Raw genomic sequence first — 25,839 nt, forward strand, 5'->3', positions numbered from 1 at the left:
TCAGCTTTTACAGGAACATAAATGACCAAACATGACTAAATGTATGATATACTTCTTTCAGTGTATGCTCTGTTCATGTATGTTCATGTAATTAGAAAGTACATATTTGTGAATCATGAAGTTTAACTTTTAGAGTTATGTTATTATTTACATATTTATTCTATGGGTGAAAATTTCACAAACATAAGTAATGCTATGATAAATACCTTTGTACTTACTGTTTTCTTCCTCAGTATTCGGAATTACATATACCAGTATGAATGCAGTATTTAAGTCAAAGGGAGTTATCGTTTTATAAGTCAGAATTCATGCCACAAGGACAGGAAAGTGTATGCCTCACTACAACAGTGTCAATATTGACATAATGATTTCAATTGTCTTTTAATGGGATTAATTAAAAAGATACATTTTGCTGTACAAATTTGACTTTTAAAAATATATCAAATGGTTCTCATTTATTTAATAATAATATGCCAGGCCACACTGTGTAAATTCTAAAGAATCTGTCTCAACATAAGAGGTTTCTAAAATCTTTCCTTCAGCTATATTTGCATATGCTATTATACAAGCCAAGTCATACTGTATCTGTTTTATTTGGAATTGCCTCTTCTCCAACAACCAAAGACATAGCAAGACTTAGGAAGAGTCATTATTTTTTTTTTTTCCTTCTCTCTTTATAAGTTAGACAACTCAATACAAGTAAATCATAATTAAGCAGTTTATTGATGTTTGGTTGAGTCATCAGGTTATGAATCTTTTACGTTTCTCTTATATTGGCTGTTTCAATGGTATTAGCTCTAAATCAGTGTAACTGAGCATATGGATTTTGAGAATAGATTCTACTAGCAAAAAAAAAACCAATGAAGAGACACAGGGCAAACATGGCTCAGACACAGCCTCAAACGATTGAGCTTTATGTTCAGCTGTGCTTATAGGGTTCAGCTGTGCTTATAGGAGGCCAGATATATGTCTTTGTCCCTTAAGTTACTTATAACAATAAATTCCCTTTTTATTTTCTTTCAAAAATTGGGTTAGGCAGAGGACACTATCCAGGCAGATCCTGCATATATAGAATCCGAAAAGTAGGAATAGTTAAGAAGACATTGTTGTAGACTATAGAAATAGAAGAAGGGGAAAAAGGACACTGAGCAAAGAAAGAGAAATTAGTTGAGTTGAGTATTAGGTGAGAAACGCTGTGGGAGGGAAGAGGGTTTGACAGCAACATGATTAAGGAAGTAAGATGAGCAGAAAAGGAGCAGGAGAAATCAAGGATGACATTCAGGCTTTTGACTTAAAATTTTGTATTAGTTGTCATTAGTCAGTAAAACAGGGATATAAAGGAGAGAATAAGAAAGCAAGAAAGGGGAAAAGATCAAGAGTTTAGTTTTGACCTTAATAAATTCGAAAGACTCACAGGACAAAATGGAAATTTCAAGGAACAGTTGGTGATGAATGTCTGAGCTCTGGAACGAAATTTGGAGATGTTAGGGTATAATTTGGGCTGCCATCTTCAAATATAAATTAGTTAAAAAACCTTAATAGTAGTTAAAATAATAAAAGGGAACAGAATACAAATGTAAGGACTTATATTTGAGAATATTCATATGCAAGGCATATGTAGAATTGTCTGAAAAATTAACTTGGAATGTGCCTTGAGAAATATGGTTTAAAAGTAAATGACAACAACAAATATAAACAACTAAAAACTGGAAAGCAGGGATGTGAACTATAAGAGAAGAGAGATATAATTCTCACAAAATACCCAGAAAGACCAAATAATGCCAGACAGGACAGAAAATCTTCAATTGAATTTAGCAACAAATTGGTGACACTGGTATGAAGACCTGTGAAACAGTGAAGGTGGAAAGCATATAGAAATATAAACAGTAAAATTGCTTTAATAATTCACGCAGTGGGTCTTGAGTTTGAAGTTGAATATAAACTTCTGAATCTAATTTTTTACAGAATATCAGTCTCTTGGAGACTTGGTAATTTTCTATGTGAGACTCCCAAGAAAGATATCCATAATCCCCCTGAGCATAATACTTTTACAGGATGGCAAGCAACATCTTAGAAATTGTAGCTGAATTTTCTTGTAAGTCCACAAAAACACTTTTAACAGTGAGGCGGCTTCAAAAACATTCACAACTTAACTGATTTAACAGTCAAGTTATAATGTAATATTTACAAGAATTTCTTTGATGCGACAAAAATATAAAAACCTAAAGAATTTGGAATGCTGAGCTTTATCCAAAAAATCTTGTTCTGTTTTGTCCCTTGTTGAATTTCTATATTGTGTCTTGCTGCCAAGCTGCAGGAGAGAGAATTTCCTGGTGAGTTGTGTAACAGTTTATTCCTCCTCCTGTTATGTTCTCAACATCCTCATTCAATGTTAAACTGTACTGCAGCAGAGTGAGTGTGATTATAAACCTGGGCTCTGATATATGACTATGAGAGAGAGAGAGAGAGAGAGAGAGAGAGAGAGAGAGAGAGAGAGAGAGAGAGAGACTCTGTGTTTTAAGCAATAGACAGAGGATTGTGGTAATGCAATAGCCATAAATACAATTTATTAAATAAATGAACACATATTTAGTTTCAAAAGAAGTATTTTTAAGAAGCAACAATCATAAGCACTGTTATATAAAGACCAATTAACCCATTTCTCATATATATATATTAAAATTTGTCAAGTACATCATAGTTTTTTTTAAATTTCATACTCAAATTGGCTATTTACAAACCAGTTACACATAAAACTTATCTTAATTTTGAAAGCTAAATTTGAATGTTAAAGACCATAGAATCACCAAAATTACTTATTTCCTCTATATGCCCAGTGTATTTTAGGAATCAAAACTATCAGTGTTAAAACACAAGGCAGAAGATGTATAAAAGAAAATACCTGTTGAAATTTGGACAGCGGATAGACCAATAACTTATTTATTAAAATATAGAAAATCACACAGCAAAAAGTTGGAGGAGTTCTGTTGTTCTGGTAATATAAACGAGCCACTGACCCTGAAGAACACGTGAGAAGCTTAGCAAATTGGCATACCATGAATAACAGGTACAGGTAGTAGTACCAGGTGAAGTATCTAAATGCAGGGATTAGTTGAATTCCCAGGATCCCTCCCAAGATTTGCACAATCTTCCCATGTACCTTTGGGTGCCACAGAAACAAAAGATGATTGTTCTCTGAAGAAATCACAGAGACCTAGATTTTGACTGAAGGGAACACCAGTCAAATCTTGGCTTTTATGCATCCTAGTAATACTTACCTGTTGGCAAGCCCTGCTCATACACATAGGATGTCCAAGGAGTTTTTCAGTGCCTCGTGACTAATGCAAAGACACCTTCTTTTAATTAAAAAAAAAAAAAAAAAAGAAAGAAAAAGAAAAAAACCTTTTGTCTATCTAGCAGATAGTAAATCACATATCTCAGCTTCTCTTAAAGTAAAAAGTGGCCCTTGTGTCACAGGGTTCTGTTAGACAAAAGAATGTAAGAAGTTGCTGTACCAAGTCAACCTAGCAGTGACTCATTAACCTTCACATGCTGTTGCATCTTGTACTTTGCTCCACAAGTCTGTCTGGAAAGACTAACCTTCAGATCAAATTTGGAAGTTTCAAATTTCATATTATTCCCCAAACCCTAACATACTGCTGACGGAAAAATGCAAATACTTACATGAAAGTAAATACATAGATATTAAACAGCTATGTTTCTCTGCCCTACATTTCTCAACTAGTAAATTTGTAAACATAATTTGAAAGGCATGTATGATCCATTGATCATTCCCTTTTAGGAAAATGTGGAATCTGAAGAATTACAAATAATACAATACACATAATAGTGGGTCTAGGAAGGAGAACATTACAAAGTGAATCAAATGCAACTAAAGAAAAATAAGCATAGCTATAATTAACATGCTCAGAAAGATAAGAGGGTACATTTATGACAAAGCAAAGAAAAGCCACAGAGAACCAGGGCAAGCTCTTGAGAATGTAAAATATTCAAACAAAAATATTACCAACCACAAAAATAATCTATATTAAATATTCTCCAGCCCTGAAAAGCACAAAGAACATTTCCTGTGTTCACCAAAATGATAGCCAGTTGTTGAAAGCAATGTTTATTTTCTCATTTCTTTTCTTTCAGGAAGCTACACCAGCATATGACAGAGGTGGTCTTCCCCTAAGATTTTGAAAGTATCAGAGCTCAGTCAAGAGACTTCATTTCTTAAAATTTTTATCCAGTCCAACATCTTCCATATGTCCAAACCTGCAGAGTGATCTAACTTGCATACACTGCCTTCATTTCAAATATAGCGTGTTCAAAAGTCAAATCTTGACTTGACTTTTAACATGCATTTATCTTCCCTAATTAGTACAACTCCAAAAACAGAGTCCTCTCTTAGTCTTCTGTTTCACTCCTCCCATCAAGCCATCAGTTTATCTTTCAGTTCAGTAAAATATACCAAACATGATGACAACGTCTGATCACAAGTAATGCAAATACTGTAGACTAATGCATCACTTTCTCTTATCAGGATTACTGCTTTAGTCCTTTAATTTCTTGCTTCCACTTTTACTGACGTGAGGGTAGAGCAGGTAGAGTAGTATTTGTCATATACATTAGGAGACTTAGATTCCTCTAGGCTGGAATAACTCCGTTCCTCATGTAATTTTTACCACAACTGACACACCTGGGAATAATATAAACAACTAATACAAAAAGATTCTGAAGAGTACAGACAAGGCAGTAAATTGGCTATGAAATGAAGAATTTAAGCAACCATAGGGCAGGGAACTCACAGAGTTTTCTTATTGTGTTCCATATAAATGATACACATAGCTTTAATATGAAACACTCAACAGATTTGGATCCCAAAACTCCAAGACAAGTCAGTCTGTCTGTCTGTCTGTCTCTCTCTCTCTCTCTCTCTCCCTCCTTTAACCACGAATTGAATTCAGGGCCTTGCACTTTCCTGGCAAGCTCTTGTATCTCTGAGCATATCCAAAGCCCAATAAGTCTCTTCTCACTGACTAAGGGACTTGGAAAACTGCCCTTTATCCTAAAAAAAAAAAAAAAAAAAAATTGTTTGCCAGTACTAAAGCTCTACACTGGCCAAACTTCAGGGTAAAAATAGAACTCCACTCCTGCTCCAGTGAGCTCAGTAGGATTAACTAAGAAGCCAAAACTTCCACCTAAAAATCCTTGCCTTTTTCTAAGAAAGCAATGAGTGTTATTGGGTTTCCCTGCTGCAGTAGTATGATGTAGTTGTTGTGTCTACTGGATTAGGCAATGGGAGTTCCCACATAAGATAACATTATTCTGGTTTTACTTGTCACAGTATTCCTGAATAAGATTAGCATTTGAATTGGTTCTGTCTTGCTTATTTTCCCTCATTGCAGAGACAAAATACCAGATGCCCAAAGTTAAATGGGGAAAGTTTCATTTAGCTCACAGTTTGCAGAAGTTTCATTTCATAATTGACCGACTCCAAGGTAAGGTGGCATGCAAAAGAGAAACAGCTCACAGCAGGCAGAAAGTAGCAAAACAACAAGGAATCTCAGCAGCCTTTTACTGTCCCTTTTATCCTTTAGGGTACCAGGCTTAGGCCACTGCAAAACAAATCAGTGGACTGATACAGTAATCACATACCTTAATTGCAACATCACAGGCTCTAGAATCAGCTATCTATAAAAAAAAGCCCCACCTATGACCACATGAGGACTTGGAGGTTCATCTAGACCCAAAACATAATGGATTCTAAAAAATCCTCAGTGTTGATGGTATGGAACTAATACACTGAAGCCGTGAACACTACTGAGTGAATAAAGAAGTTTTTCCCGTCTTTTTCCCAGCTGGAAAATGGTCTTCTCCTGTCTGAACACATGGACTTGGACTGAAAATATATTATAAGTGCTCCTGTATTTACACATAGCTAGCTGTAGATATTGGGTCTTGTTGGCCTCCATGTTTATGTAAGTTTATCTATTTATCTATCATCTATCATTTATTTAATCTTTTATCCATAGCTATGTCCCTCAATAATCTTTCCTCAATATAGTAGCAGTATTGGGGACAAATGGTGACAAGTTGGAAGCTCATCTTCTATTCACCACCAATAGCAAGACATGCCCTGAGAGCCTTATCTCTAACCAATCACATTGTTTTTGCAAACTTCACCAGTTTTGTCTCTACTACAACCTATTAAAAACAGACTTAGTTAGGAAGACATCTGATGCTCAGATTGTCATCTGTAGATCTCACACCACAACCTTTAACACCACATCAGGGAGAGTAGTAGCTGAGCTTTCTAACAGAAATAAGGCTAAGAAAATTACATGTTGCAAGTCTAGGTTTTTTAGCATTCTGTTGTTTCCAAGAATTTAAATGGCCAGCTGCTTCTCCTCCCCAGTCCCATCTTGTGGTAATAATTTGAGTGTAACTCGGCCCTTTACTTTTCCCTCCTACTGGCTGTGGGGCTCCAGTGAGAATCTGATCTTACTGAAAAGAGGACGGTGTTCCACAAATACAGAAATGAGGGATATCATGGATTGTCGGCAAAATACATTGTCTTGCAAAAGAGTTTTGTAGATTTTTTATAAAAATAAAATAAAATAATATACTTGTATCAGTGAAGGAAAATTTGGAAAATAAAATCACAACCTTTTGTGATATACCATTGACAGGCAAATTAATGTAATTATGTTGCATGATAAATTACTGTACATGAAATTAATGAAGGAATATAGAGGACAGTGCTGGTGGGATAGTTAATCTTGATTGTCAGTGTGCTTACTTAGGAGTCAGCTTGGGAAATAGTAAAATGCACTGCTGGTCATGTGTATATATCAGGACTCAAGGACTCCATCTGGTCTATGTTTCTGTTATTTCAATGATCTTTCCTGTTTTCTGCTTCCTATTCACCAGAAGGGAGAATCTTTGTTTTACCACAACTTTTCGCTATGATGTTTCTGACTTAGATCCGACTTCATGGACCGATACCATGGAAATTATGAGGCAATACTTTTTTTCTTTAAGGTGTAAGTATCAGAACTTTTGTCCCAAAAAAGGGAATGAGATCAATACAGATAGTATAAGGAATCAAATATTTAAGCAAAATAAAAAACAAAAACTTGAATCAATAAATTGATGTGTATGATATATCCATATAGATACAGAGAGGCTAGATATAGACATAGATATAGATGTATCAATAAAAAAGAAATACCCCCCAAAATGTTGAGAATGTTTTATATGGAGAATTGATTAAAGGAGTGGAACATCATTATGTTTTTCAATATATGCATAATTTGACATTTTTCATATTTCAATAATGTACATCTGTTGCTTAAGGTGAATATAAATTCTAAGGGACTAGTTTGAATTTGTGTGTGTGTGTGTGTGTGTGTGTGCGTGTGCGTGTGTGTGTAAATGACAGCTGTTAAATAGATATGTATTATATCCCATAAGCAGTCCAATGCTGTTGCAGTATTACTTTCTCAATGGCACAATATGTTCCATTAAAGCTATCATTATGTAAAAGTGTTTTAAGAACACAGTAAGTGAAATGTTATTATCTAAAGTTGTTAAATTTCATGTTAATCTCAATCCTGATTGATAAATACAGAATAAAAATTCATATAACCTATGCTATTCAGAACCCAGTGTAACCTGAGTGGTAATTTCTCTATAAGCCTTGAGAATATGCCATAATTTTTTTTTTCGTTTCTTCTCTGCAAAATGTGAGAACACCAAAGTAACAATAGCTATTGTTCCAAAACAGAGTAATCTATGTTCAAAAAGAATCAAAACGAACATGAGGTTATTTACTAGGTATTCAGCACCATTCAATGAAGGGACTCACATAAACATACTCAAATAAAATTAATCAGGCAGGAGACATCTGTTTTATATCCCTTACCTTACGAAAGTTAAAGGATAACTTATTAACAATATTAACAGTTCCTGGTACATAGGATACACATTTTTTTCCTCATTTATTTATAAATAAAATTCAACAATTCATCAAAGTAAATAAGCAAAAAGCATTCAAATCAGTCTTGTTTAAATTCTTGATTTTTTTTCGTTTAAAGGAAACTTTTCTTTTAAAAGAATTTTTCTTTCATAAAAAATTACCTATTTAATAAAAAGACTTCAGTATTTAAAATTCAATAATGTAAAACACTTTCAAATAAATTTAAATTTTGAGTTCCTCAGTTGCTTTCTGCAAAATGATTTATTTTCTCATAAGCTGCTGTACTCATAAGAATTTTACTTTCAAATGTCCAGTTTCATTTGTAAGTCAAACACATACTTTTGACAATATTTCGCCCATCCCTTCATGAAAAGTAGAAAAGTAAGCACAGATTCATCTCAATTTTTACAAAAATCACTTCTAACACTTTTGCCTTTTCTTTAATTGAATTGTCCCCCACTTCTCTTTTTGTCATTATAAATTCACCTACTTCTACCTCTTGGCATTAAACAATTTGCCACCAAGATAAAACTAATATTCATATGCAAGACTAATTTCACTTCTGTTGGTTACTGGAAATGGGATGGAGGTCAGGGAGACACCTGCTCTAGTGCCGCTGAGAATCCGTCCCACTATTATCTGAAAAGTTGAGGAGGAAATCCACTGTTCACAGAAGTGCTTCACAGTAAGCACCAAAACACTGCGGTTTTCTCTTACTTCAGGGAAACTCATATTGAGATCAAATATGTATTCATTTATTCAACATTTACAGAGTACTTACCAAATTTCAACACTGAGCTGGTTAGTAGAAGTACTAAAATATGTTGTACAAAATTCCAAATGAAATATACTCTTCTTTATAACTTACAAAACAAGAACATAAGGTAGAAAATAAAACCTCAGATTTACAGGTGAAACAGCTGTAGCTTATCAATATTACATGCTTCACCATATTCTGTGCAGAATACAAGGAAAGAAACAGAATTGACTTAAGAACTGCATCCAGAAATTCACAGTGAAAAATTCTACTTAGATAATGCTTATGATATATATGCTCTTTACTGAGACATTCTTTGGATCATATATATTTTATATTAGGTAGAGGTTGCTGTTTAATTTTTATCATCTTTTATAGACATAAACCAGTGCTCAGAGACATTTTTAAAAAGTCCATTACTGATAATAAGGAACTTGAACAGCATTAAAGCTCATTTTCAGCTGGTTCTGCTTTACATTAGCAATTATAAAAATGGGATTTCACACCCTCTCTCAAAAAATTCTGCCTCTGTTTCTCTTTCTCTGTCTGTGTCTCTGTCTTTCTCTCTCTGTTTCTCTCTGTGTCTCTTTTTCTCTCTCTGTCTCTCTCTTTTTGTCTCCCTTTCTTTCCTCCTTCTCTTTCTCTTTCTGTCTCTGACTCTTGAACGTTGTCTCTGTTCCCTTATTCCCATCTCTGTGTTTTGTGTTGTTTTGTTTACCATTTGTCTTTTTTTTTTTTTTTTTCTTCTCAGTCTTCTCTGTCAGTTCATTTCTCTCTGTCTGGCTTTCCACCTATCAGAATCTGCTTTCTCTGTCTGGATAGATACTTCTCTCTGGAATATAATAGATACTTCTCTCTGTGAAAGTATCTATTCTCGTTTCCATTTTTCCTTGTCATGCATCACAGTTTCTCTCTGCTTTCTCTTTTTACTCATATTTCAGTGTTTCCATATTTTTCTCTCTCCATCTTTCTGAGCCTTTCTTCATTTTTTCTTTCTTTGTACAACTATCTCCTTGTCTCTGATTTCTCTCTATCTCGGACTGAGATGCCAGGTTCTAAAGAAATAGCAAACTCTCACCTAGTTTTATGACTGTTCTCTGAATTTTAGTGGCATGCTGTAAAATTGAAGAAATAAATCTTTTAAATGGTAAAGCAAAAAGGAAAGTCACTGTCCTTGGATAAACAATTTGCATTTCCATAAGGATTCAGTGATGCAGAATCAGAAAAGGCTCATTCTGACACTTCCATGAACACAACAGGGAGAGTATTCATTAGCTGGGCTCCTGTTTGAATGATGCACTTCATCACCCACACTGCTGTCCTCCCCCATTCAGGAAATAGTGCTTAATTCTGTCTGAAACCCGCCCTTTCACTAGGCATTAGAATGAATGACTTTACAAACTAATAGGAGCTACACATCTGCCATGGCCTGAGAATGCTTATACTCTAAAAGCCATACAGAAGTTACACCTCCTGTCAATTTCTTATCATCATGATGCACAATAAACAAGCTTTGAATTTTTCCATTTACCAGGCCAATGGAGAGAAATGCTTTAAGTTCTTTAGTTCCTTGAATTAATGGACTGCCTCTGCCTTTTGCATTTGTACCCTCAATGGCCATGACCTAATATTCAAAGTTTAGTACAATCTTTAAACACCTAGTGAGATAAAAGGAATTTTGTCCATTGCAGTGCTCTGGTAGAAAGTTTTAGTCTTTATTATAAAAAAAAATACTTGTTGTTGATATACATTCTTCTTGAGATGTGATTGCTACATTGAGGTTATTATATTGTAGAATATTTAGCAGTTCATAGATTTCTATTGTTTTGGCTTATTCTATACAAACTCTAGTAGACTGAGTTATCACCTGAAATACTGAGGAAAAATATTTAGGGGGTTTGTTAAGGTTTTCATAGAAAACGATTTCGTTCTTGGAGCACAGTCTGAGGCTTTAAGCAATTCACATTAAATATTTAGTTGTTCACATCTGTATGTATGTGTGCATATAAGGCATTAATATGTTTACTGTTTTCAACCAAGACAAAGTCACATTTAGCCTTATATACCTTCAACACTGGCGTTTTGCTGGACACCTCACAGGTGCTGATTGTACTTCAAGGTTATGCTATTCATGCTCACCTTTAAAAGAATTCCCCTACCTAGTGCTCCTAATGTGTGTGAAAATAATGGTTTCATTTGTAATTTCTGTGTATATTTTCTGTTTTTTACATTTTTTCTTTTTAAGAGCAGGAAATGTTTATTGAAGAAAATATAGCTTTGGTGTAGAGAAACAGAAGGGGTCTTAGAAAGTGGATTGCCCTATTTTCTGTCTTTTATCATGTGAACCATGTGACTCCACTCTATTCAATTTATAAGAAAGTTACATATTAATTCAGTTTCTGAGCATTCTGAGTCTTTGAAATTTTTACACAGATTCTACCATGAGCACATAATCTTGCTATAAATTACTCACAGTGGCTCTTTCCTGCTAACTCAAAATTGATTATGGTCACTAATGAATTCCCACAGTTTGAATAACTTTGCATGCAACCCAGTAATATGTGAACATGAAACTAGCATAGAAAACCCCATAGGTCGTCGTTAGTTTCAAATCTACAGTCCGTCACATTGTAAAGTGACAAGTCATAAAATTTCTATTAAAAAAGAAAAATATACACACGTAACAGTTTTATATGAGGATAACAAAACCAGTTTTATAACGTCATCTCTCTGAAGCAGTCATTTCTATTATGTAATTATGCAACTTTTTTTTTCTTTTAATTTTTTATTGCAAGTGAAAGCCATGGAAACAGAATGACAAAATGGTTCTAGTACAGAGTGATTTCCATTGGAGGCATAAATCATTCAATAAAATGGAAAAAAATAGCTGACTAAAAACTACTTAGAGTTTCAAGTAAAAAATAACAGCACATGAGCACTACAGTAAGAAGCAGTGTGACTTTTTTGCTTAAATTATTGTTGCTGCCAACTTTAATTTATTCATAGGTTGAAATTCTTAGTGAAACTTAAACCATATATTTTCCCCTAAGGGTTAGGACTACAATAAAATATGAACATATACAGAGATGTCTATGTTTGAAAAAAAGTTGAGATAAAAGTTGACTTATGAGCATTTTACAACATTGAATTTTGCAAAATATAGGTAAAAAAAAGTTCCTGTTTTCTGAAACTTTATCTGTACATTTATAATAAGAGGCAGTACATTTATCTACACTTATAAAATGCTCACACTAGGAATTACTTCATTTTTAGTGTTACGTTTTAATGTAATATTTTGGGGAAGTAAAATTCTTTATGATCAAGAGACAACAAAAAGGAATCATTAATTACTCATTTATTTGATTCACATGCATTTTTTGATCAAAGAAGATAGTGATTTTCTTGGATAAGTAAAGCAACTAACAGTTGAGTTTAGTTTCAGTCTTAAGCTATGTACCAAAATATTGGGAAATTTTTGAAAATGGTGAAAGAGCAGGTTGTCTGTCTGTGCAAAAAAACTCAATAACAAAAAATAAATACGATTAATATAGTGCATATTATGCACAATTCAAATGTGAGAAGATTAAGAAACAAGACTGTAGTGTATATCTAACATCAACTCATTTTTCTTAAGATTAAAACTATGCATGTCCTACTAAACCAATCTTATATTTTATCTGCTAATATCACCTACTAATATCAATGGAGAAAATATAACTTTTTTTCAAAAGAAAAGCTTTTCTGGAAAAGTTTTTGATTAAATCTCTTAAATAATAATCAAATCACATAATAAAAATAAAAAAAATAATCAAAATCACCTCATAATTTTCTAAAGACGCAGTCTACTGTGCTTCCTTCTTTAGGTACTTAACAGTTAATGCTTAGAGATACTTTTTGTTGCAAAATTGTAAGGATTCACATTCCCTGCTCAGCACATCTTTGGAACAGCTATGAGGTGAGGAGGTCACACTCAGTAGAATTGGGTACCCATTAAATTACACTTTTATTTCATAGGAGAATGAGTCCACAGACAAGAGTATCGAGTAGCTGAAACTTGAAGACTCACGTACACTGAGAAATGCACCAACTTGCTCTTGGATACAACTTAAGCAAACTAAAGAAACCAATAGTGGAACCAGTTTGCAGAGAAAAACAAGTACACGTGTACATATGCAAAAATACTTCATACAGCCTGTAAACTGCAGGGGACACTTTGTTTTTAAAATATCCCTTTTTAAAACAAATCATTTGGTTCTCTAATGTTAAGCAACACATTGACTTGAGTATCTGATTACTACGTTTGAAAACTGGCTTTCTCGTGAGCTAAGCTTACAAGGGGACAACTCACTGTGCTGGTGCTAACGATGGCTTTCTGCATGTGTACTACAACTCCACCAAATCAGTCACCATCTGTGTACACAAGTCACACATTAGGCTACCAACAGGTTGGTCCCAAATCTTATTACTCAGGGCCCACCTGCCCTGTAGCTACTGAAGTATGATTTTAAAAAGAAGCCAGGTCAGAAAGTAGGAAAGTTATTGAAACTATCTAGTATTAATTTTGTATTATAAGGATCAAGTCGACCTAGATTCAAATTTTAAATGGTTAATTCTCCTAGATACTTTAAAAGTGAGATACATATTACAATGCACTAAAACATTTATAATGAAAGCATCAGGACACTCTGTACCATAGCAAGCAAAACCATTCACACTAGTCATTGTGATGCAGTTTGTGACTTTAACTTACATGCTAACTAAAACCTCCTTCACTGATACATGAAACACAGAACATCAACGTGTGCATGTGTAAAAACAGAACACAGCATGTCAACTCTGATGCCATTTTTGCATGATTTTCAGGAGGAGGAAGTAGAGGGAGTGGTGGAAAATTTTATTTATTTAAATGACAAACCAGAGTTATAATTCAAAAGCATGTATCTTTTTAAATATTACAGTAACTCAACAAAATTATTATACCATTCTGTGATCAAGAAATATAAGAGGCCAGACAGTGATATTTACTCTGCAAGCATATAATTACTTGCACATTGTTACTATTCTGTTCTTTGAACAATTATAACAGACAGTGATATGACAGATGCATTATCCTGAAATAAAGTCTTAACTTTCTTTTTAGTTTACTGTTATCTTAAATTAGAAAAAAACTAAGAAAAGAAGAGTAAGGGGAGAAAAAGAACTTACTTGCGTTTCAAAGTTTCATCTGTACTCCATGTAAGCTTAGGCAGCAAGTTTCCTTGCCAACGCTGCCTCCTGCACATTCCTTTAAAAACAACCAACGCTCATCATCTAGTTTCAAGATGATTCATTCACACGTTACACTTCTTGTTTCTGTGAGCCATTAATGTCCACTTTCGTATCATCACAAAAATATGACTAGAGGTTTTTAAAACCGCACAGTAAAGCGAAACACCTCAGCATACTAAGCCAGGAGGCATACCATCCTTCCCACGTTCTGAGGTACATGCCAACTGTCTTACTTATCACAAGCAACTAACTCTAAGCTGCTAGCAGGAATCCGTCTGCCCTCTATCTGTGGCTATTAGCTCAGCACGTTGATTCACTGGCACTGAAGCAGCAGCAATTAGCTCTCCTGCTCCTCACAGCATACACAGGAGACAACTGAGTGTGCTAAACCTCTCAGTAACCAGTGAGCGCTTCATGCCAATTAGTAGCAGGTGCTACAGCCCAAAAGACAAATTGATGCCCCACTGATCATGGTTGCTGGCTGCTTATTGTGCTGTGTTCTGTCAGCCTATCTGGTGATTCTCTGTTCTCTTTTGTGTGGTTGTTTTTCACTGTTTTACTACAACAGTACTAAGAAGGTTAGCAGCTTACATCCAGTAACAGTGTTACTGACGACTCAACATAATCTCTTAAGCTCCTTTCACAGTTCTCCTTTGCAATCAGTCTCCTCTTTCTCTCCTTCCTTTTTCACGTCCACCATGAAATCCACATTCTTATAATAATTCCTCTACATTGACAGGGTGGGGATAAGAAAACTCCCTGTATTTTATAGAAAACAAACTAGACATTTTGGATTATAAGAGCATGTGACTGATACAAAGGTATCATGCAGAAGCTTACTATAAGAATATTGTGCTATATAAAATCCTCATAACAAATTTGTATGGAGGGATAGATAAACTAGAGGAGCAAGGCAGGTAGTTTTTATTTAATGAGTTATACATTTCTAAAGAATCTTACTTTCTTAGTTTTGTTGAAGCCCATAACAAATCATTCCTATCTATTCATCTGAACACCAAAGAAGAAAAAAAATAGAAATTAAACTCAGAAGATGCTCTAATAGTATGATGTAGAGAAAATACCCTTAGGTTGACTGAAATAAGAGAGGCAAAGTGTATTTAGAGTCAAAATTCCTAGGAGCACTTGGTTTTCTCAAGGACAACATAGACTTTTTTTTTTTAATCATGATGAGGTACTTATCCAATTTAAGAAAAAAAAGAATAGCAATGCCTCTAGAAATCTTACTAGATTTATATACACGTTCCCAGAGTAAAATTTCATTGAAAACCGTGCCTACTTCTCTTGCTGGTTAAGTTTTCTAGGGGGGAGGAAGGTCATGAATTTGAGGTGAATCTGACGTCAGTTCAAGATGCCAAAACTTCAAAGAGTAAAATATGCAAAAGTAAAAATGAGGGATCACAGAAAGTCCTGAGAACCATCAGGCAAAACCTACTTTTTCTGGGTTCATGTGCAACTCTAATAAATTAAATTATTTTATTTCCCCAAATCAATGAAGATACAGAAAATACTGATGTGAACTTGTAGCAACACAACATTAAACACTTATAAGAACTCATATTCTTAAAATTTTAATAATTGATGTTTAACTAAAGGCACTTTCAAGAAATACTTAAAGTTGTAACATTTTGAGATGATTCTTACTTCACTGAAATATTACATACATGAAATAATGCGTATGTTGATATTGCGTGGTGGTTGGTATTGTAAGATTGCCCTAGAAGCAATAAAAGTTATTACTTATATTCCATATGAATTTAAATGTCACCCTCAGTATTGGTGATATTAAAGTGTAACTTTGATGATACATCAGAAATATATCTACACAACACAGATAATTTCATCTCTTTCTTGGCTCCTCTGAGAATTTAGATTATTATTAGTAGAATTCCTATTGATGAAAAGAGTTTCATTTTTGTTTAATAAAAATCACTATATTTCATATCTAGATATTAAAATGTATTTAATATGATATAAAAATATGTAATATTTGACAGCATAAAAAAGGTAAATTTCATGGAAAATCACTTTAAAACAAAAATACACAATGCAAACAATCACCAAAAAATGTATTATCCAGAAATAATTATTGTTAAGCATACGATGGTAATATTGTATACTTTTTCCTTCCTCTCTTTCTCAGTCTCTCCTTTTTGCCTCAGTCTCCTTCCACCTTTTATTTAAAAATCAATTCAACACAACTCTACATACTACCTCCTTTTTCACTTAAAAATCAATATCATAAAATATATAAAATTTACTACATAGCCTTAAGTATAGTTTTCTGGTTGTTAAAACACTAAACATGACATTTATGAGAAACTTGGCAAAAATAAATATACCCTGGAAGTTTCTAAAATCGAAAATAAATAATATGTGTCCTAAATAAAAACTGAATTCCAATATGTACAGGCCTATTCACCTCCATCAACATATTTTATATGCATATATTATGTAAATGTATTTATGCATATATTATGTATTATATCCATATATGCATATTCTCTCTATATTATAGTAATATATATAGTATATGTATATTATATTAATACATATACACATAGACACACGGGCATCATGAGGAATATAAACTTGTCTATTATTGCAAAGAGATTAGGGTGAATTTTTGCCAATGGCTTTTTTCATGCTGGGGATTGGACTCAGAATTTTGAGCACGTTAAGCAAGTGCTTTGACACTGAGCTATATACTCCCAGTACCCTCCAGGTCTTTTTAGATGAATATTTATTTATTAACATTAATTACTTTTTTACTCTATTTTATTTATCTTTTCCAAAAATAATTATCAGAAAATATGTAATTTGTATTTTTCTTGTGTGTATTGTAGGAAAATATATACTATATGCTATTCTAAAAATTTATAGCATGGACTGTTTTAGAATATCATGAGATTATTTCATACAAAATTCATATTACATTTTACAGACTACTGAAATAGAAAACACATTATACTCTATTTCCATGCCAAACATTATCTCCATCGTATTTCCAACTTGGAAAATTAATGGGAAAATTTGCACTTACCCAGTTTTGGTCTCTAAAACTTGTTGAACAATAAGGGGGAAAAAAAAAAAGGAGTCAAAGACACAAAATTCTTTTTTTTTTTTTTTGTGATTAATCTTTTGGAATGGTAACTTATAACAGGTTTTCAGAGAGTTTGCTATCACATAATGTGTCTCTTATTGACAAAACACTTAAAGTGAAGTTTATTCCATTGATTGACAGGCCAATTTACACAGTGTAGACCGTTTTTTATAAGATTTCATTTCTTAGAACTATTTCAAAGTTTCTGATTAAAGTACAGAGAAACAATATTAATTTATATATTATTCTCATATATACCTCATCACAAAAGCAAGACATCAGAGTATTTTGGTTATCCTTACAGAATGAGAACTGAATCTTTCAATCAGTAGAAACTGCAAAATAAAGAGAAGTAGAAAAGGCCTTTTCTGGTTTGCTTATTACTCTGATTAAAGCTTTCTGGAACAAAGTTTCTGAAGTGCTATCAAAGTAATCCGCTGGTGACAAGCGGTGCCTTAGCAATTTATCTAGAATCATTAATTCTAGGCTTGTACCAACAATAATTTAAAGTTGAAATTCAAAGTTATTGTGTATAACCACACAGTAAGAATCCCTTCAGGAACCTAAAGGCTGAAGCATCATCTTTGTTCATGATAAGTTTTTATCATGATTTCTTTTATATACTATTATTTTTCTGACATTTCTTTATTGTCAGGATCGAAAGCAGCTATAGTTAACTTAGTTTCTTTCACATTTTTTCTAACCCCGGTACTAGCATGGGTTACAGTGATACCTTGAAGGACAAAGAAAAGTATAGTCTCTGTTTAATACTTCTCCTGAGGATTTCAACAGACATACTATTCTTTGTAGAGAGCAATTTAAAGACATAATGCAGTATTTAAGGAGCAATGCTTAAAGGAATAACTAACTTTTATAGATGGACAGTTTCACTTAGTAAAATATGGGAAGATATTGAGCCAGTCACATCATCGTTTGAATTTAGTTCGTAAAGATTATCAAATTTAGAGTGATATTTTTCTCCATGTATATATGCCAGACTTTACAGCATAGGAATTATTTTTTAATCTTCTATGAAACTAGACATTATAAAAATTAAAATATGTGATTATTTCTTACAATCTAAAATCCCTTGAAAACAGAAAAATAAAACTACAAAAAAGAGAGATACTAATTGTTGTAGAATGTTTCTTAAATTCGATGTTTTATTTCTTTTAGCTATTTTTATTTGCCTTAGATATCTCTCTTCACACCCAGAAATAAATTTAGGCTCTACAAAATGGCTTGATTTAAACAGTAAAAAAAAAAATCAAAATAACATATTACATATGCTAACATTTCACATTTCTAGCTTTGTAAACTGGTTATATTTGTATGGTAATGTTGTTGGATAAATCAGCATGAATTTCGCAGTTTAATATACATTTAGGATCTCATAGTGTGTGTGACTAAGAGGTTTTGAGGTGCAACCCCACAAAATTGTAATTTGTGGGGTAATTTGTAATTCGTGGGATAAAGCTGTAATTTGCTGGCTGGACAGAGTTCTATCCTAGAGTCTGTGTCAGGAGAGAATTTTGTTTCCAAGCACACATGAGTTGTTTGGTAAAGATCACTTGACTGGGCGAGAGGGGATCCCTATTTGACCTTTTCTCTATTCTCCACAGTACCTCTAGAGTATGACAGGTCCCCATTTCCTGCCCAGAACATTTCCTAGGGAGTTTAGAACGCTAGTGTTTCTTCAAGACCTGGGGAAAAGCTTTGTGTTCTACTAAGTAAAAACCTACTTCTGTGTAATCAGAGGATTGATTCCACATCACTTTTGCTGCGTTCTATTGATTTGGAACAAATTAAAGTTCCTTCCACTGCTAAAAGAGGAGATGATTGAAGGTACAATACAAGCGATCTAGGTCAAGGAACATCTCAGTATTTTGCCACAGTAGGTTAATTCTCAATTTATATAATAGGTACAGTTATAAAACAAGTTTGTATACATAAATATATAATGTAAATAATATAATAGGGGTTGGGGATTTAGCTCCGACATAAGCACCTGCCTTGCAAGCAGGCAGTTGTGAGTTTGATCCCTGGTACCGAAAAAAATACATATATATATTTAATATATAAATATATAATTCATATGGAATATATTTTATTTATATACAATATATAATATTATATAAATATAAATTTATATACAATATAATATTAATATTAATAACTATTATATTGTATATAAATATAAATTATATAGTTATATATATAAATATATGAATGTATATATATAACAAAATAGTTAAAAATTTGAACAACAAAACCTTGCTTTCCATTGGTTTGAAAACTTTTAGAACATTTTGTGTGTAAAATTCTACACTGTTTTATCAAGGAAAAAGAACGATGTGCTCTCTCTCTAAGCCATAAGCACATCGATTAACATTATTTGACATCATTAGATACGTGCATATATGAAAATGATTTCTAACAATGAGAAGCAAAATAAATGAGCAATGATAGCTTTTTGTGGAGACCAGAAGGAGAGCTGATGATGGGGAAAAATAGGATGGAGGAAATTAGAAGGAAAAGTAAAATGGATTCAAATGCTATATAAGAATCTCATATAAACTTAAGGTACACAATTACACTATATATTAGAAGATGATTTTTGCTATGAATTACTGTTTTATATAATTTTCTAAGATCTATGGAACTTTAAAATGGAATTCTGTTCTATTTAGTAGAAGACCCTAGAAAACATTATCAAGGTATCCCATTAGATTTTCTAACCATAATCTATTACGACACATAGATCTTACTTATATACAAATATGTAAATAGAAAAATGATAGATAAACAAAAACTATTTAATAGGTAAAAAATGAACTATTTCAGCCATTTAAAACTTTTACCGTCACATTTTAGATAACAGCAAAAATTAATTATTGGAGTCCTCAGTATAACTTGGCTACATTACAAGCATCTGAAGAAATATACCACAAGTATTTGGCTAACGTCAAGGTGACCTTAATCATTTCTAGTTTCAAAATTGTATAAATTTTATAGCTCCAAAAGGACCCTAGTCTTGGCAAATATTAGTTGAATATCAGATGCAATATCACATGCATTTATAAAAAACCGTTTTCAGGTAAAATATGATAATTCACCCTGTACTGGTACTTAAGTATGGTTGTTTTACTTTTTGATTGGTGCTGGTTTTACTTTGACTCAGCAATCATTATTTTAGCACATTTCAATGAGCAGAATTTCAAGAGATAGTTCTGACCAAGGGTACAAATAAACTCAATCTTTATGTCCTTATCTGTCTCTTGCTTTCTCCTGCAGAAGGAGGTGTAGCCAAGTATGTTAAAGGTAAGTGACATTTCTTCAAAAGCTGAAGCCACCTGCCAGCTAGTTCCAGAATAAACTCCACAATAGAGGAAACACAGGTTTTGAGTTACTCCTGAGCCCAGAAATCTGCACAAAGCAGAAAAAACTGAAGTGAGCTGAGTGGTGTGTACTGGATGCAGGGATTTTACACACTTGCACCGTACCAAGTAATCAATAACTTAGTCCCATTTTTGGCTCCTACTGCCACCTTTTAAAGACATTTCCAATGACTCCGATTTAAAGGACAATGGACAATTGATTTACTGCTTGGCAATTATTCACCTATCTCCAAAATGCATGAAATATTCTTTTTTTAAATCCATGTCCTGCTGGAATGAAGAAATTTTTAAGTGCTTTATAGCTTCATTTAAAAGGGTTTCAAAATTTCCATGGTAACAAATAACCATGACAGATATTTTGGAACAAGGTCAAGTTCTACCACAAAGTGATATGACAAGATAGTTCTGCATTTAATAGAAACAAGTATTAATATAGAACCAGGGACACCTTCCAAAATGCATGTACCGTTAGCTATATTAAAGTTTCATTTCATATTGATTCAGCACTAAGGAGGAGCTAAGTGGCTGGGAAGTGTGTGGGTTTACCACTGTCCCTCTTCACTATTTCATTAAGAAGCCATCCTAACACTGAGAGGCGACAAATAATATTTTTCTTCCCGATCCTGGTGTAAAAGCTCTTATAATTATGGTCATAGTAAGAGAGTATAAATTTCAGTGGGGAATCCTTTTTTTGTAGTCTAGGTGTGAATAATTTTTTGCAACTATACAGTCCCTTGTTATATCATGTTAGATAAGCTGTTACAGCCTGAAATTGTCATAGATTTTACTAATCTTAACCTAATAAATAGATTTTATGAACATTCTATGAGTAATAACCTTCCTTGACTTCAACTTTCTTTAAATGTATAAGTTTGGAAAAAAGAAATTATAAAATGCAGAATATTCTTATCAGTGATTTCCTCCATAATCCCTATGATCGTATTAAATAAATATTAGTAGCTCTAGAGAAGTTCAAAGGGGATATCTTATAAGAAGTTGTGAGGGCTGGGGATTTAGCTCAGCAGCATAAGCACCTGCCTTGCAAGCAGGCAGTTGTGAGTTCGATCCCCGGTACCGATAAAAACGAAAAAGACAAAAAAAAAATAAAAAAAATAAAAAGAAGTTGTGAAGCTATGTAAATGCTGCAATTTTTATTACTGCTATAATAAATTCCAAGGTGATACATAATTTCTAGTCCATCAAACTTACTTCAATAGGATTATAATGATAATTCCTCTTGCTTTGTAAAGGCATCCGTATTGCACACTCTATTTACAATGCTTTTTTTAAAATCCTCATTTGTTTTTAGTGCACAGACAGTTAGTGATGCGTGTGCCTTATTTGATGTTTAGTGCCAGTAAAAGGCCAGCCAGAGTTCTAAGGTTTGGAAACACAAGAGTAAGACAGGCACAAAGCATACCCAGTTTGCATAAGAAAGAAATCAAAAGACGTTTGCTGGACAAGGAAATTGACACCAATTTGCTCAGGCCAGATTTTTCCAATTTTAATCACTCTGATTTTTTTAGAACAAATTTAGATAGGTTTCCAACTAGCTCTGCTGTTCAAATATGTTATTCTAAGCATTACTTCACTTGACAATACAGTTTGAGAAAAAAAACAGCTTTTATATTTAAGGTAAAAATCTCTTTAATCTTTGATTTGATCAAATATTTAATGTCTTCTACTGAAAAGCAATAGTTTTGCTGGATTTTTATTTTCAAGTGTTTTTTTGTTTTTTTGGTTTTTTTTTTTTTGTGATTTTAAGTAGTTCCCAGTTGCTTCTTCTAGGAATGAACACTCAGGAAACTCAATCAATATTTGGACATTGATAATAACACTGGAATTCAGTGTTACTCTTAAGGTCTCTTGAGTTAAGAAGAGACGTGTGCAATATTCAAGCAAAATAAGACTCAGATTCTCATTCCTTACCTCAGAAGTATTAATTTCAGTAATATTGTTTTATCAATTTTCCCTTAATATGTCAGAGAATAATTTACTCTTACAACTTCATTGTGTAGTCTAGAATTTGTCTTCTTTGAAGAGTAGGGTGCCCTTCCCAGACTGTCGTTGAGTCTGTGCCCTGGCATCATTGTTGACTTGCTGGTTTCCCTACTCACCTTGTATTTTCCTATGTAGAATATTTTATAGCCTTCTAATCTGTGCACATTTTTACAAATATTTCATGAGTATATGTCATTACTTAAGACAAACCCATATTCAAAATTTCCCTTTCAATCAACACATTTATATTGTATGATATACTATAAAACAGCACAAAATCATGCATTTTTTATATTTTTGGTATGGATCAAATATCTTGCATTTAGCCTTGCAACAAAAATAATGAAAATGGTATAGAAAGACATATAAAAATGAAAACTGTTGTATAAATTTCATATAAAAATCTCATGTCTGAAAAACTATTAGTTCTAGTTCTGAAAGTATATTGTCGCTCAACAAGTATTTTAATAAAATTACTGGATCCTTCCAGAAATCACTCTCTCCTTTCTCTTCTTAAATATTAAACTCTGAAATATCAAACTACTTTGAAGCCTGCCTTCTTTCCCACTTACTGTGTGAACACACAGGTGTGGTTCCTGCCAAAACCATTTTGCTAGTACTCTTTCATCTCTAGAGAAGAACTCTATTCTTAATATTACCTCCTTATTAAACACCTTCAGTTTGATGTACTAGAAACTAAAAATAATTTTGCAATTGCCTTAATATTCTCTGCTATATTTTATATTAACCCCTTGATGGCATCTTGTTTCTTAAGAAACATCATGAGAGCTATTCCTTTTTTCTAGCAGGATGAGAAATTATTCTTGATTATTAATGTTCTTTTACCTCATTTCCAATCACATATCACTAATACTCTGAAGGAAAGCTCCTAAACATCTCAAATCTATTCCTTATTCTCCACCTCATTCTGTACCACAACTACTGCTCTTCAAAACTAGAGAACAATTCATTTTCCTTCATCTTCTTTGCTGTATCTATTCAGTGTGTTCAGCATATTACAGAGTGACTTCTGAAAAACATGTTTAATTAAGTCACTTTTTACTTAGAATCTATTCATTTTTTTCTGAAATCCTTCAAACTATGTTCACAATTCAATGATTTTCAATACCCAGCTTTAGAAGGCTCTATTTTCTTCCAAATTCTTCATATCCCCTTTTAGAGAATCCTATCTTTAGTCATCTTGAAATGGTCTCATCATGTTAGGTAAGTGTTTTACTACCAAGCTTCATCCTCAGCCACAACATACTATTAAGTAGACAACATGCCAGGGTCACTCCTGTTACATGCTAATATTACTGCAGTCAAAAATTCTATCCTTAGCTCGCCTTGCATAGATATATGAAACTCAGCTAACTTGCAGGTGTTTCTAAAATCTCATTTAAACGTCACAATCTCCTAAAAAATTATACTAGCTCATAGTAAGAGCATTTACATTTTGCTCTTTATTTGTGTGTGTGTGTGTGTGTGTGTGTGTGTGTTTGTGTGTGTGTGTTCATATGTATATTGGTGACATTGGCAATGAAACAGAGTCTGATATGTATCTCTGACTTATAAAAAATTAATTAAATTGGCCTATGTTGGCAACTTGTCCAACAAAGGCCCTTCATAGTCTCTGTGCGTTGATCATCCAGATATGCAAAACTGGACCTTACATGTATGCTTCATCAAGCCTGGTTATTCCAATATAGTTTATTCATTGTCAATCTTCTCCACAGGAGCATATATTTAATGACCTTAGGGGGTAGTTTTCCCTTTTACTACCTCCCAGTATTTAGTATAATGATTCTCATGAAGCAAATGACTGGTATGTAACTGTTTTATTGAACTTGTTTTAAACAATAGTTTTACATTCGAAGAAGCTATAAAAATATCAAGCTGTGCAGAAGTGAAACATGTTTATCTTCCATGTCAGGCAATACACCAAAATATTTGTGCATTCATTGTATTTAGTCCTCACAACAACTATTCAATGTGACCATTAGTATTCCATTTTGTATGATAGATGTATGAACTTGATAATATCAAATAATGATAAGGTAAATCACTGCTAATAAGTTGCAAAGTTCTTAGCATTACGGGTCATGTTTGATCTAGTTAATACTTCAATAGAGTGTGGTCCTTCCGCTTTTCTCTCAAATTATAAACAACTATAAATCATTATTGCAATTGCCTATCAAATATATTCATACTTTCAATCTTTTTTCTTGATTGATTGTCTGATGTTTGCACTTTTTCTCTCTTTACCTTAGTAACAACTCTGAATAGCTGGAAATTTTTGATCATTCTTTTTCGTATTCTGCATCTCTGCTAAAGAATTAACACTGTAACAAGCTCTTTATGACCCAGAATATCCAATGTTTGTATTTACCCAGAACACATAATTAAATCATAAATATTCACTTTGTTTCTACTTAAGGAGACACTTAGAGAGGTTATATATAGTCATCAATTTTAGCTTCTTTATAGATGACTTACTTGACATACTAAGATATTTAGTATCTTTACAGCATTGAACAATAGCTACAAGTATTAGAATTTGTTTTTATAAAAATGTATGGCATTGTGAAATATTCACAAAGTTTGTCAAGGGTATAATAAGCTGAAATCTAGTGGATCATTTGAGGTTCAGTATGTTGCTGAGTGAGAAAGAAAATCACAAGTATTAAACTAGAAGCATTTCAATACTTTTTTATTAGCTGATTTGGAAATACACATTTTAGTATTTGTGCCACAAAAGCAAGCACTAGAAATACACATTTATAACTCCATAAGGCTCTAAAACCAAATTCACAAAAAGTTGGATTTTACGTATGTAACTGTGAGCCCTTCCATACTTAGCGTCACCCTACTGTTACCTTAACTCTCTAACGATATAAAATGCAGCAATTCAAGGTTCGCAACTAACACAGACCTTAAGTTCCCTACTAGTGCTTAATGATCTGCAGTGCCCCCAAATAAGGAAACTCATATAATTACTTTTTTTAGTAGATGTAAATATATCCTTCTTTGTACCATATTTGAACAGCTTGTTGTCTGCTCTGTACTTAATTGAAATGAGAGTAATCTAAACTTTAGTTATTATTAATACCAGTATTTAAACTAGGACCATGTTTCTTGTGATCTCCTTATTAAAATAATATTTACAATAGTAAGAAATTATATTAAATTTTAACATTAAATACATGGAATGTGTAAAATAAAATATACTTAAAAATTATTACAAATATCTAATCTTTCTGTGTAAAAGTATACATGACATATTTTGTTTAAATAAATACAATGTTAAATG

General features: G+C 32.9%; 1 protein-coding gene across 3 annotated transcripts in view; it reads right to left on the reverse strand.

Moving 5' to 3' along the window:
* Pcdh15 (protocadherin related 15) overlaps positions 1–25,839 on the reverse strand; it is a 1,472,709-nt gene that overhangs the window by 765,437 nt on the left and 681,433 nt on the right. The window contains exon 1 of one of the 3 annotated variants that reach the window (XM_063239515.1): positions 13,947–14,546. The exons of 1 other annotated variant lie outside the window; for it this stretch is intronic. The gene's annotated coding sequence lies outside the window, so the exon portion shown is untranslated. Of the gene's footprint in view, positions 1–13,946; positions 14,547–25,839 lie in introns of those variants that run through there. One more of the 3 variants, XM_063239514.1, reaches the window with a different exon arrangement.

The sequence above is a fragment of the Cavia porcellus genome, unplaced genomic scaffold (genome assembly GCF_034190915.1).
Source record: "Cavia porcellus strain 051 isolate PalLab524CR breed Dunkin Hartley unplaced genomic scaffold, mCavPor4.1 scaffold_28, whole genome shotgun sequence".
NCBI classification, from domain to species: Eukaryota; Metazoa; Chordata; class Mammalia; order Rodentia; family Caviidae; genus Cavia; species Cavia porcellus.